This window comes from Lissotriton vulgaris (genome assembly GCF_964263255.1).
Source record: "Lissotriton vulgaris chromosome 8 unlocalized genomic scaffold, aLisVul1.2 SUPER_8_unloc_1, whole genome shotgun sequence".
NCBI classification, from domain to species: Eukaryota; Metazoa; Chordata; class Amphibia; order Caudata; family Salamandridae; genus Lissotriton; species Lissotriton vulgaris.
Window position 1 is genome coordinate 5,998,073 of NW_028240615.1, and position 13,585 is coordinate 6,011,657.

The 13,585-nt window shown below is 44.5% G+C and overlaps 1 protein-coding gene across 2 annotated transcripts in view; it reads right to left on the reverse strand.

Annotated features, from left to right (window-relative positions):
* The window catches only part of LOC147672962 (DNA dC->dU-editing enzyme APOBEC-3C-like), a 154,377-nt gene that overhangs the window by 119,729 nt on the left and 21,063 nt on the right, over positions 1 to 13,585 (reverse strand). The window lies entirely within an intron of this gene.

The following is a 13,585-nucleotide window of genomic DNA, read 5'->3' on the forward strand; positions in this document are numbered from 1 at the left end:
AAGATAACTGAAGCAACTTGGGCGTCCATATGAAGAGCGGCATCAATCTTCATCCCAAGGCTTTCAGACAAAGGCAGAGACGGGCGGGCCGGTGCAACAGGTAGATGGCCATTGTAACTGCAATAGTCCAAGGGTCCGCCATAAGGATCTAGGTTTTATCCATGTTTAATTTGAGCAATTTTTGGCTCCTCCAAGAGGATACTGCCAATACGTGGTTCTGAATGGATGAAGGATGGCAGGTGGCACACTCAGCTTTTAAAGTAGTGAGTGTCTTTGGCATAAGTGCACAGATCTAGTACAGAAAGGAACCAGAGCTGCGAGAGGAGACAAGTAAACATTAAACAAGTATGGGGTAGAGATAACCCCTGGGGAACACTTTATTTGATTTATTTTGGCGTCAACTACTTTTGGCCAAATAGCATTCACTAAGAAATACTGAATATAAGATACAAAAACACACTTAACAATTTGTCCACCAATGCCAATCTGCTTCAACTGTTGAAGCAAGATGTAATGCTCGATGGCGTTGAATACTGTGGAAAGGTCTGATGATATCAGGACAGAAATTATGTTTTAATCCGCAGCCAACCGTAGATTGTCCATAACAGCCACAAGGGTTAGTTCTGCTCTTTTGTTGGAATGGAACCCAACCTGAGATTCGTCTAAGATGGTATTGGATTCTAGGAAAAGAGCCAACTGCTTGACAACTCAAGATTCCATTACCCAAAACTGTAGTATAGACCGGAACTACGAGTTTGGAACAAACTGATAGGAATGGAATCTACCGGAGACCCTGATCTACATTGGCCGATAGGTAGAACTTCCGGTTTCATGGTATTTATTTTTTCAAGATTTCCGTCTGTGTTTATCCATATTTATTTTTTTGCAGTCTCATTTGTATTTATCCATATTTATTTTGTGTTTTAAGACTAAATAGAGTGGTAACATGGTGTATTTCCACATTTATTTAACTGAACAATATGCACACGTACTTTGATGCCTGTTTGAGCAAATTAAGTACCTAATATAGCACAACACTTAACCCACATGTATATATTAGCAATATATACAAATATATGTGAACATATGCCTACATGGAAATCTCATCCTGTTTTTTAACTCCTCATACTGTCTATCTGCTCAGATGTTGGCTTGGAATTCATGAAGGACAGCGTTGAAAGTCCCTGACTAGAAGTACAATTTTCTGTATTTTTCTGCTTTTAAAAAAAAATACAGACAGGAAACACGCTGTTTTCTGCCTGTAATTATCTGTAAAAACAGAAATCTGAGAGCCTTATGGATAAGCAATGCCATATCATCACTAGGAATGGGAGCAAACTCCTACCATTTAGATGCGGGAAACATCCTTTACAACAAAACTTTTTCCACACAGTACCTTTACAACGCAGGAATTACAACGCAAGTCGTTACAATGACTTACGCTGGAGGGCGCTGTAGGATAGGGAATAGTTTAATTTACTATCCAAAACCTTCCCTACTATCCACGGGGACTGGAGTTGGAATAGTACATTAAACTATTCACTATCCAGCGCCCCCCAACGCAAGTCGTTGTAAAGCCTTGCGTTGTAAAACCTGCGTTGTAAATGCATGCGTGGAAAAAGCATGCGTTGTAACGACATACATCCTTTGGGCGATGAGTTGTTAAGTTGCCATTGCCATGATTCCCAGAACAGGTAGAATAGGAGACAGAGGGGTTTATTTACAAGCCCCTTGCACTGCAGGTGCGTCACTTTTAATGTAGGAGAAAGTGACGTACTGGCGGTGCAAGGGGCTTGTAAATAAACCCCATAGTTTCTACTTTTGCCTGCTTTAGCGATAAAAAGAAGTTGCCAAGGTCTTCACCAAAAACACAGGGGAGGGAATAATAGCTGGAGAGGTCTGCATCAGTTCTTTAATAATTTAAACAATTTGTTTTGCAAGTGGGAAGCAGTAAGAATCCTGTAAGAGAATGACATTTTGAAACCCTGATCTTGTTCTTATATTGTCTAATGCGCTGCTTGATTAAATGAATCAAAGTGGTGTTGCTCCATCAGTGTCTCCCAGCTCTTTCAGAAGCTTGTAAAACTTTCTTAAAAGCTATGAATTTGTCTTTAAACCACGCGGATGATTTCTACTTAATATTACAGTGTGACAGTCTAAGGGAGGCCGCCAGCTTGTGTGGGCATGATGTGATGTGTGTGTAAACAATATGGAGGCCTGGGGGTCAGTATTTCATTTGTCTTGGTGTTTGTTTTTCGATACTCAGCACTTCGCTTAGTTGTTAAAACAACACTTACTTATGAAAGTCCACCACATGGTGGCACTGTCTGTCTACTTCTGTACGCATCACATCAGTTTAACAATTAAATGGACATTTAATAAATAATTCTACAGCTAATTCCGAGCCATTCTTAATGCTTTGGGTGGCCTGGAACTGTCCAAACTGTCACATTTATAGGAGTGTGATGTTTAGCGGGGAGCGTTATTACTGGCCAGTGGCAGTGATTGCTGTTCCAATCAAAGATGCAACCTGCAGTGCCCTCCTGAGCAGAACCTCCAGCCCTAGCACTTGTTTATATACAAAATAAGCACTGCTATGGGTTTCATTTTGGAAGCACAGGGCCTGAAAAGGCTAGTGGAGTCTAGGACTGCAAACCCATGCTGGTGATGTGGATCACTGACATTCTTGGGGTCTGGGGAGGACGCACACACTGGAGGGAGGGGTGGAGAGCATACTCTGTGCAAATCAAATGTCTCTTTGATTCCATGAAGAATTACTGATCAGTAGCATGGATGTCAAGTTTCCCAGGTCCGTGTGTAATGTGTTGCTCCAGTTCAGGCTTTTTTTCTTTGAATTCTGGGACTTGAAGTTCTGTGGAATAGTGAAAGAGGGGAAAGCTCAGGCCATGGAACCTTTATGATTAATATTTCCGTGGAGGCCTACAGCCAGATGTGATACCTGGTTACTCAGGGAAGAGGGCACTTTAAAGAAGTCAACTCTCACAACCAAAATATCAAAGGACTAGATTCTAAATCACATCCATGTATGGGTTTGGACTATAAATGTGGGAGCACGAGTCCCACAAATTGTTGGATGTATGATAGTACAACGCGATCATTTTGATCGCAGTACTTTACATCGTGGATTTTACAACGCAAGCCGTTACAACGACTTGCGTTGGAGGGCGCGGATTGAGGATTATTTAATTTTCTATTCTAACACCAGTCCACTTAACAGTAGGGAAGGTGTTGGAATAGAAAATTACAATATTCCTTAACTAACAGCGCCATCCAGCGCAAGTCGTAGCAACGACTTGCGTTGTAATGGCAGCGTGGTAAAGGTCGTGTGGTGTAAACACTGCATTGTAAACAACATCTCCCCAAATTGTTCAACAGCACTGTTCTACAGCTGAGTTCAACTGGAGAGAAGATCAACAAGACTTCTAGTTGCTGGAACTAGGACACGGGACCAAGGTCTGCTAGTCTCCTTCTAGGGTGAAGGGCCATTACTCAGAAAGGCAAGACCACTTACCCTGAGCCTGGAATACAATCCCTCTGCCTGCCTGCCAAGACCAGTGGAGGAGAGCACCTGGTGAGAGAGAGGCCAGGCAGGGATCCTGCTGAGTGGATCCCAGTGAGTGAAGTGTGAGACACCTGGTCCGTTTGGATCCATTGCAAGAGTGCAGGTCGTCTGCCTGCCCTTGCAAAAGCTGAGATCAGTGACTCCTGTGTGACAGGATGGAGGCATCCTGAAGCTAGGGCTGTTGCCCATGTGCTCGCTGAAGGTGGCTAGCCCCATACGGCAACAGTTGGCCGCAGTGAAGGTAGAGCTAATGCCCATGTGCATGCTAAAGTTGACGACCCCGTGTGCCAGGGATGTGGCCACCATGACGATAAGGCCATCGCACATGTGCGAGCCAAAGTCAGCGACTCTGTGTGCCAGGATGGGGCCACTGTGGAGTCAAGGCTGTACCCCTGGATTGTTGTGCCTAGGATACTGTGAAGAACATTTGCCTATTGCTGCAGGAGCTGAGAGGGGTCATCTGACACTGATGTAGGCCATCTTATACTGATCCAGACACATCATTGGGGAAAGACCATGAAAGGTCACAGGCCCTTAGCATCAGGAGACTGGAGCCCGCAAAGAAGCACCTCAGTCCTCCTGTGCTTGCTGGCAGCCATTGGATTAGTTAAGATGGTACTAGTCTGTCAGGCCTGCTGTGGACTTGCACAAACTTAGCATCTAGTACTGTTAACATTGACTCTTAGGGCCAAACTAAGACTTTGTCATATGAGGACTGGCGTGGGCTGCATGACCGAATGGGGAATAACCAACCTTATTAGAAGGGAAAGAGAGGCTCGAAGATTAGGTCCAGGTCATTCCTAGCTCGCCGACCTTAAGAGGCCGTGGGGGTTATTTAGTGTGCTGTTGTTTCTATGCTTTGTGGTTACATTACTCCTTTTTTCCATAAAAGCAAGTATTTGACTGGACAATCAGTGTATTGCTGTTACTGTTTGAAGCTTTTGCCTTCGTATGCTATACATCTAACTCCCCCCTCATAAAGCCTTGGACTTCTTAACCTCTGATATCACTAAACTCAAGTGCTGAAAGGGGGAGGACTCATCCCAGTTACTCAGCACCCACAGTAGGTTGGGCCCTGAGACAGCAAGAGTAAAAGGCCACATTCCCTATGGTTGGCCCCAGTAACCCCTGCTTATCACGCAGCCCTCTGAAAGGGGTTCTAACACCTCCAATCTGGATCTTGCAAAAATAGTAGCTACTCCTTCATGTGTTTATTCAGTTCTCTATCTGACCATATGTATTTAAAAAAGAAGGGTTGCTTTATTTATAAAAGATTCCATACCTGGTTTAAGCCCGGTTTCAGTTACACATAATACATCTATACAATGTTCTTGAAGGATCACAATTGCATGTATGCAGCATAACAGTGGATCTCAAAATCAATGATAAGCCACCAAATGTGGTTTGCAAAGTCAAATGTATTTTCTTGTCTACTGACACTTCATACATACATACATACATCTGATGTTGCCATCAAGGGCATGCCTGACAAGTTTGCAAAAGGTTGGCTCCCTTGATCCGTTCCTGACCAGCCAGATTTCAAATGTTCAGCCAGGTGCATCTTTTCATGAATATTGCAAGAATTGTCTTTTTAGGAATCTGCTTCTGCCTTGTGACCACCTTTATTACTGATTTATGAACTGGCATTTGTTAGGATGCCGCTGATCGTACTGACGGAATAGTTCTCCTCTCTACACAAGTTCTTCCCCTGTTGCGTGAAATCTTATGTTCTCTCCGACATGTGCCATCATCTTCTAACGTCGCCTAAAGCACATGCCTAGCCTTGGAACCTGGTTCCTTTTCTCTGACTTCTTCCTTTGCTAAAATTGGAAGAAGGCGGCGATTTGTAATTGCAAGTATCTCTTGCCTCTACAGCACCTTCATGAAGGCCTTGAGCCTTCTACCTTCCTTCTTTAATGTAGACATTTGTGATGCATCCTTTTATTCTTCAAGGTTTATTCCCCTTCTCTAACATCAACTTGCAAGATAAACCTTGTCTGAGAAGGGAAGCACTCTTTTACCCTCTCCCCATGCTTGTCCTGTGGGCATGTTTGAATGTAGTCTCCATGCTAAAATTAACTCCGAATAAGCACTTTCTCTGCACGCCATTTAAACGTTCAAACATGCCCTATCGATTTGCTGCATTGTTGCATTGTGTGACAGTGCTTAATTTGAGCAGGTGTTTCCCCGTGCGATTCACACTGTAGTTCTGAGGCTCTAACAGCCTCTGTCAGGCCAGACTGCCTAACGACGGACAGTGTTACTCTTGGGCCATATTTAGATCTCAGCAGATGGAATACTCCATCACAAATGTGACAGATATTCCATCCGCCGTATTACAATCTCTATAGGATACAATGGGATCGTAATACGGCAGACGGGATAGCCATCACATGTGTGACAAGTATTCCCCTCCGCCAAGAGCTAAATCAGGCCCTTAGTCTAAGCAACGTGGAAGCCTGAGAACCGAAGCTAGGGGTCTTGTATCAAAACAGTGGTACTTTTGCAACCTCCCAAACATAAATCATTGGCAAAGGCCTGTGCACTTTAAGTGCAAGACTTTAAAAATGACCACAAGGGTAAGATAATGTTATTCTAGGTTTTAAAAAAGTTTTTTAAAAATTGGGATTCTCCCACCTTAAGTCAGTCCTGGAAGCTCACCTGTCAAGCTGCTACAAAACTTTGAGAGCGGATGTATGGAAGTGCAGACCACACCCCTACAACTGAGTGTGACGTTGTTCTCCTTTTTGATAATCAGAACCTGCTAAGTTTAATTAAACAGCGTCTCTTGCAAAACACGCTGGATGGGGACACGGTGGCCGGGGAGATGAAAGAATATGGGCAAGGGCACCGTCTGGGTGGGAAAAGCTGGTATGGAGCTCAGTGGCACCTGAAGGGGCATAACCCAGGCAAGGAGGAGGCATGATTGAGATACCCCAGGGCACAAGTTGGAGGTGGACACAGATTTATGGAGAGGGAATGCCCTTACCTACAGTTGAATGTCACAACAAACAATTAGAATACACCAAAGAAACTTGTTTGGTTGAATTGGCAATTTGTAACCATAACTGATAATTATATACTAAATTATGCTCTTAAGGTGTAGAAAAGCGGTCTACGCGTTTCGAACCCCTAGCTGGTGGGGGGGTTCTCATCAGGACCTCAAAGCTCAAAAAGGAGTGTGCCCTATTTAATAAGAACACCGGACGTTGACAAACTGCAGTTGTGTGAATCGGTGACACAGCACGGACACTGCGTTTTGGAAAGCTCCTAGCAAGCCTCGCTTCTACACAAGTTTACAAAACCATTCAAATAATACATTTCCAGAAGCTATTTGTCAAAGTCCGGTGTTCTTATTAAATAGGGCACACTCCTTTTTGAGCTTTAAATAGTGATTTGTGTATGTAGGGTTTGTGTGAGAGTGTGAGATTGGAGTGCTGATGTTGATCAACAACATATGAAAGGTTTTCCTATCATTGTGTATTTTATGAAAATGTCATTTTTATGAACTGTTTTGTATTGTTTAGTCCTTATATATTTTGTGTTACTTGGTGAATCATAACCAACAAAAACTTTGAAAAAATTGTATGAAAAATAAAAGAGATTTAGACTGACAGACTGTCAAAACTCACACTTAGTTCAATTCTTTGTGTGTTGAAAACAAAGGTCCTTGATAAATAGAAGTTACATTATTGGCATTTGTTTAGTTGTTTTGGATTTCAGAGGCTTGGCCTTACTGTGGGAAGCACACACTCAGTGTTGTTTTTCCATGCATGAGAGCAGCGTCAGGATTGGCCTGAGCGCCCTCAATTTGTGTTCCCAGAAAGACTGGAAGCCTGTGCTGTGCTGTCTCCAACCCGGCAGCGCTGCTGGGTTGGAGATAGCTCAGTGCGCATGCCGGTTTGGCCGGCCTGAGACAGCCGGCCATACCGACATGGGCGCTGATCGCAGTCCACCTACCATATCTCGTGGTGACTGCCCCCACGATGGCCCCGCCGCCATGTCTTGCCCGCCGAGAACTTAAAAAATAAAATGATAATAAACCTGTTTTATTATCATTTTATTTTTCACGTTTTGGAGGCTGCTGGTGGGGGGTGGGGGGGGCCACCGCTAGTTGTAACCCCATTCCTGATGGCAGTGTCCTCTTTATCTGTAATAGCAGCCCAGTAAGGGGTTGTCTTGGAAACTCATCTCTGAGAAGACCCTTACACAATTAACCCATCTATCGCCTTACCAAGTGTAAATGTGAAGCACTTTTGTCCTTTGAAGCTGTTTAAAAAACACCATTGAAAAATAAACATGCATCAATAGCAAGTTTGACTGTGCAAAGACTGCACCAAGCACATTTTGTTTACTCTCTAAATGCAGTTTGTGGATGGAATAGTAAGTTCCACAGCACTGTTTAAAAATAGCGTCCTTTTGGCCATTCCTGAGCTCTACTATACAATATGTGGAAATTATACGTAATTTATAAAAAAGTAAAGCAAGGCAAAAAATATTCTGTTCACATTTCTACGTGATTATGTTAACTTGTTAACTTTTTTTGTCGAATAGACATGTTCCATTTTGAGTGAAAAATATAATAAGGTATGGTATTACTTATTGTGATCTCAGTGCCTGTGACGTCATTGTAAATGACATATGCTAATTAGTCCACCCACTATTTTTCTCAGGACTGTGTTCTGAGGTACCGCGTGGTGCTGTGTTACAGGCGGTGCAGAGACAAAATGATGATGTCACACCAGTGCTTCATTTTGGATAACATAAGTGCCAGGGCTCTTCGTCAGGAGATCACTGCACCTGCACCACACATTGCCGATGCCACGCTGCCAATAATAGTAACACCACAACTACTAACCATCACACTCCTACAAGTGTGACAATCCGGACTACTCCAGGGCCCCAAGCCTGTAAGAATGGCTTGGGCGGCAGGTAATAGTAATTTTAATGTATATTGAATTAATAATAGAGTATTGTTGTGGTCATCTCTGAGAGCGCCACCTTGTGGCAGACGACTGTCACTAACGCCAATTATTAAGCTCCGGTTGCGTGTACTGGAAACCACCGGCTCAAATGAAGCACTACTGTAGCCTGCTTTTCCTCAGGCACCTGAGCTGGTGAAGGTGGAGTCTGCACTTGTACGTCATCACGGCATACACGTCAGTCTTCCTTAACTGAGCGAGTCCCACTATGGCGTCTCGCGTTCAGAGCTGGCGCCACTTTGCATGGGATGACGTTTTTTTTCTTGTCCATTTCCTCGTTCTTCAATTGCTTGTTTTTACTGTCCAGATAAGTCGATCGGCTTTGTGCAGAGTAAAAAGTGTTTTATGATACTCATTTACGAACAGTTAGAGCGCGTAACGTTAATAAGATTCAATGAAATGATAGCACCAGGCCCAAGGGCGTCGTTATCTTCAGTGAGAAAACCTCACAAGGAATTTTTTGAGTTTATAACTGTTTTCCGTTTAAGAAAACGCACTGAAGACTCCGCTGAGAATAGTGTTAAAATGTTGCATCCCTCAGCCCGGCTGGGAGCTCCGTGACCCCGCGTTTCGGGCTACTCCCAGGGCGCTAGGAGACTAGCCAAGCCGCAGATGTATTTAATCAAATGTCAGCCCTAGGGATGCGTCTAGGCGCTGTGCCAATAAAGAGAAACAAGGCCGCGACTGAGAGGAACGGAGGAAAACACAGCATAAGAATGTGTTTTTAGCACAAACGCCCTCTTGTGACTTCAGCTGTCCTCCAGCCAGCCGATGCAGTGTCCACGCACTCAGCTGCGTTACAGTGCGTGGTGAGGTCAGAGAATTCCAAAATGGAGTTTGCTTGGAAAACATCTTAATACGTGTCGCAGGCTCGCAGCCCAATGATGGGGCAAAACTCAGGCCTAAAGTCATATTCCAAATTTCCCTCGGAATGGATAAATGTACACGAATAAACAATAAAAAACGCTTTTTTTGATGGCTGTTTTTCTTACGAAAGAAAGCAAACACAGTCTTATGCAATTGGCATTTGGTCTGCATTTGTAGCTGGTGTGGCCTGGGTAAATAGTCAAAATGCATAAGTGTAGGCCCTGATCAATAGTTCTGGAGCTGGGGCGCAGGAGCGTTAATGGGCAAAAGCATGTCAACTATTTCCTGAGGGGACTGCAGCAGTAACAAAAAAGTCCTGATTCTTTACCTGGAGATTTTATGGAAAATTACCTTTGTTGAGTTGTGGAAGGCTCCAGATGTGAGCACAGTGACAGTTGTCATTAAAACAGGGTGAGGAGAGGCGCACAATTTAAGTGTCATTAGGTCTGTCAAGAGGAGAAAAAGCAGAAGAAATGAACATAAGAAAGCCAGGTAGAATAATTAGAAAAAAGGTTAATTTCCATGAATATATAAGTAATACATGAAAGGAGAAAGAAGTGCTGTATTGGCTTTGCAATTGTATTTTCAGTAAGCTAGAGTGCGATTGATTTCACATGGTAGTCTGATTATCCTACCTAAACTTTTCTTCTTAGTGTATTAGTCAAACAGCTAGATAAGCAAGCTATATGTTTTTAAAAAACCACTAGTTGTAAGTGTGAAATGCTTGTTGTTGGTTCGTAAGTTCATATTGAGCATCACTCTGACCGGCTGGTGCTGGACTCTTATTAAAGAAGCATTTCAACTTATCTAGTTTTCATTGTGCATTTTTACACAAACATGTCAGTAACTTTTCTCAACAAGCCAACTGTGGGGGAAAGATATGGAGGTCGCCAAGCAAGTCAAACAGGGTAACGAATTGTCATATCTGAGTAGAGTGGGGCAAGAATCCAAGCATATGGTGAGAGATGTGGGGATTTCGGGTATACTGGCTACAGATGTGGATTTGCCAAGGTGGAACAGAATTGACACAAATGGGTGAGAAGTCGCATTGGGCAACATTTGTTGATAGATGGACATACCGCACTGTTGGAACCTCCAAATTGGGCCAGGAAAGTTGTAAGCACAATACGGCATAAAGGGTGTGTTGCGTCTCGCATATGCCTCAGCCCCCAAGTAAGACCAGGACACATATTTCTTTATTCTTACTTTTGTCTTGTGTGCTCGCAGGCACGTCCTCCTTCCTTCCTGCTCGCCTGGCACTGTCCCCTCCTCAGCGCCTTCCCTGACCTGAAGTGGTGTCCTGAAGATGGCCCCTCCCTTCATTCCTGTGCAGGGTCCTAGTGCCCTTTGCACCACATCACAATAGGGTGGAAATTCTCTTATTGCTGAACTTCAATTCTGTTTTCCAGGAGGTTTTTTGAAAATCAAGCTAATTAAATATATGTCTACTATGCACCAAATCTAAATAACGTGTACACAGTGCTTAATTTGTTAGGGAATGAGTACGGGTACCTGCAATTCTGCTCACAAGCCAGTGGCCGATGTCATTAAATGTCAGCTCCACGAATACCATGACTGCGTAGTCTTAAAACCACTTCATGCCTCTTTAATCTACCACCAGATACTCCACGCCTCTTTACTGGCTCTGGCAGGTCCCTGATGTTCTCCCTTTGTGATGTTTTTTCCATCTTTATCTTCCTCTGTTTCCTTAGGGGGAAGGGGAATTTAAGGGGGAGGTGCACCCAGTCACAAAGAGTACCTGTTAGTGAGTAAATGTGGACAGGTACATTGCAAGTCAGTGCCCACCAGGGGCCTATTATGTGATGGGCGCACTTTCCCTGCTTGCTCCCGGCGCACCTTAAAATTGGTCCGTCAGGCGGAAACAGGATGGGGCCGATTCACAAAACTAACATACGACAAAATCCTAAACGTACTACTTTTGGTATTCACAGAAGGCATTTAGCAGTCTTAAGTTAGGATTTTGTCTTAAGTTAGGATTTTGTCTTAAATTAGATTTTGTGCTAAATTAGGATTTTGTCTAACCGTATAGGATGTTGGGGACTTTGAGGGTACCTCTTCACCAGATGAGGGACATAATCCTGTAATATAGCACGTTGGGGGCATCATTTCCACCTACCCTTGAAGCTGCACACCAGGAGACCTGCGGACGCCTCAGCTCTCCCCCGCCGCCGCTGTAGGTTTCGTGGCCGCTGAGAGGGGAGAGAGGGCAGGAAACTACAACTCCCAGCGCCCCCTGCCTGACGGGGACGCCGGCTGCCACCTCCTACTTCCGCACCCGGAGGCGCCTAAAAACGAGCAGCTCCTGCGGTGGAGCGGGGGCCTAAGCACGTTGGAGGCAACATTTCCACCTACCCTTGAAGCTGCACACCAGGAGACCACCAGACGCCTCAGCTCTCCCCCGTCGCCGCTGTAGGTTTCGCGGCCGCTGAGAGGGGAGAGAGGGCAGGAAACTTCAACTCCCAGCTTCCCCTGCCTGACGGGGACGCCGGCTGCCACCTCCTACTTCCGTGCCCGGAGGCGCCTAAAAACGAGCAGCTCCTCCCGCGTTGCAGGACGCGCGCGGGCTAAGCCCGGGCAAAGGGCGGGCCGTCTGTGGCCGTCCGGGGCAGGAGGAGGCTGGGCTGGGCTATATCCCCTAACATCTTGCATCTACCCGACATGCGGTGAGTGGTATCCAGGTTCATTTAATTATTCTGTGGTCACTCGTTGAGAATGGGGAAGAACGGTGCCATTGCCCCAGCGGCTAATATAAACACAATTGATACAGTGCTGGAACATGCTATGAACTTGGTGACCAACGAAATCCAGTTGGCTGAAAAAAGACTGTCTGTTGGTACATTTAAACAACTTAGTATTAATCATCATGATAACTTAGACCCAAGCATGGCACAGTCAACGAAACATGTAGTAACTGTACACTCACCACCAAATGTATTTGGAGAAAATTCCTTGAACACTGAAGGATTTAATCTTACCGGGTTAGTTACCAATGTCGAGTCCGAATTAAGCCCTACTGACCCTTCAACCACAGCAAATGTACCCCCCTCGCCAGACCCGGAACTATGTGGGACAAAAAAGAAGAGAAAGGCTTTAAAACCACCCTGTCCTAAACCCAAACGAAGACAGCCTCCACGCTTGAACTCTCAAAGCACAACTCTAAATAAATGGTTTAGGGGTAATTCTACCAATACAGACCCGGACCTAATCCCAAGCAGTGATCCGTGTTGCGACCCCATCGACCCAATCATCGTAGGTGATGAGGATACACAATGTAACACCACAGAAACGAAGTCTACCCAAACTGGCTTCTCAGACTTCACACTTGGGGACACTGCCATCAATATCATTGTTGACACAGTGTGCAATCGTATCAAAGGCTTGTGGATCTTAGCTTTGACAAGTTGTGGAAACTATAGATCGTTTGGAAAGCCTATCCCTTAATGCTATATCGCCACATAGGGAAAGTAAAGATATATCTAATCATGCAAATACCCAGGAAAAACACACGTCAGGATCACCTTTGCCTTCCCCTGCACCCTAAGTCGACCTAATTGCAAAATCAATGCCAGCCATTATTAATTGTAATAAACCCACACGCCCTGGAAAATCTTGTGTTGCTAACTTAAATGCCGCACACAGTAACGTGACAGCTATTACTACCACAACTATGATCAGGGACAATACTAGCACTGTTGTGGCAGGGGATAAGGGGCAAGCCGACCCAAATAAGGACATTTTGAACTTACCACCTGCTTCTTGCCCATATGTGTTAGTCCTTGCAGGGGTACCCCCATTGGAGAAAAACACATCTGAGTCATGGGTACAATTAAGAAATAAATGTGTGGACTGGTTGGCCAAGCATAAAAGGTACAGGAGGCCTGACATGCACGAAATTTTAATGGTCCGCAGGGTGGGATGGGTGGGACATACAACAAAAACTATTAAAGGGGATTGCATTGTTATCAATTTTTCACACCCAAGGACTGTTGGATCCATACTTGCAGTCAAGGAAACTAACAATCTCTCCTTAACTAATATTTGTGCACTATCCCTTGGATCTTTTTATAAACGTCCCCTGACACAACATCTAGTCTCCAGTTCCCTTCCCCAGCATGTAAACCAATATTCGCCT